The 1,132-nt window shown below is 37.5% G+C and overlaps 1 protein-coding gene across 4 annotated transcripts in view; it reads right to left on the bottom strand.

Moving 5' to 3' along the window:
- LOC119586468 (BTB/POZ domain-containing protein 7-like) overlaps positions 1–1,132 on the bottom strand; it is a 32,378-nt gene that overhangs the window by 1,444 nt on the left and 29,802 nt on the right. The gene's annotated exons all lie outside the window — the stretch shown is intronic.

Below are 1,132 nucleotides of genomic sequence, written 5' to 3'. Positions count from 1 at the left end.
AATTCAGTCTGACAACTTCTCAATCATCCTCTCCCACTATGGTCAACTCTGCTGTCCAAGATAAGGAGTCAGAATATAGAACATGAAGGCAGCAAAAGTCAGTACAGCTTACGGGAAAGGAGAGGAATCCATAAACCCCTCATATAAAAAAAAATGAGTTATGATTTCCATTTGTCAAATGAGTCACTTTCTGGCTCTTTGCAGTCTGGTGCAAAGATTGGTTAAAAACTGGAAAAGGATGCAGGGGAGCAGAAAACAGAAAAAAAAGTAATACAAAAAAAGCTAAGAATGGAATGTAGATCAGATCAGTATAGGTTATACTGTACACCTCTACACTATTGGCAGTTCACAAAAAAGGAACAATCAGTAAGGTAAAATATTTCAGGTATAAAAGACCACCTCAGAGGAACATATTAGAGTGCCAAAGGACAAAGCTGATAAGCAATATCAATGCATTGCAGGAAACATCTCAAGAGATGTAAATCCTCCTATAATAGCCCCAGGAACTGAAAAATAGCTGTGTATTTCTAGAACCACTGACCTACCCTGACTGGTGAAGCCAAACAGTGGCAAAAGGCACAAGTCAAGTCAAGAAAGCTTACAGTTAGTTAAAACATGACTGTAAAATCCAGATCTGACAGTAACTCTGGAGATTAATTTCACTTCATAAAACACAAAGAGAATACAAGAAAACAATAGTGAATTAATCATGAGCAACTGGGATCTCATCATGACACATTGCACACTGCAACCAAAACTGCAAAGTGCAGTAAAACTGCAATACACAGAGTGAACAGAAGGGCAAAGAGAGAAAATAACTTTTCTTATCTCACAATAACAAGAGGTAACAAGAGAGAAGAGTGGTTGGTGACTGAGGGACTTCCTTGGTTCTTGGATGCACCATAAAACTGGGATGGTAGCACTAAGTCAACTCAATTGCAGTTTCAGAATGTGATTGTACCTGACTACCATAACATTTGCATTAGATGTTGGGGTACCAAAACTTATATCTATAGCCATGATTTAGGAATGGAAACTAAACAAACAGATTCTTTTGACAATGCTTAGAATACATAGGTTAACTGTATAAATCATAAGACAAATATAAAATAACAGCCCCTACAAGCCCCAC

This window comes from Penaeus monodon, chromosome 21 (genome assembly GCF_015228065.2).
Source record: "Penaeus monodon isolate SGIC_2016 chromosome 21, NSTDA_Pmon_1, whole genome shotgun sequence".
NCBI classification, from domain to species: Eukaryota; Metazoa; Arthropoda; class Malacostraca; order Decapoda; family Penaeidae; genus Penaeus; species Penaeus monodon.
This window is presented reverse-complemented; position numbering and strand designations above follow the sequence as displayed.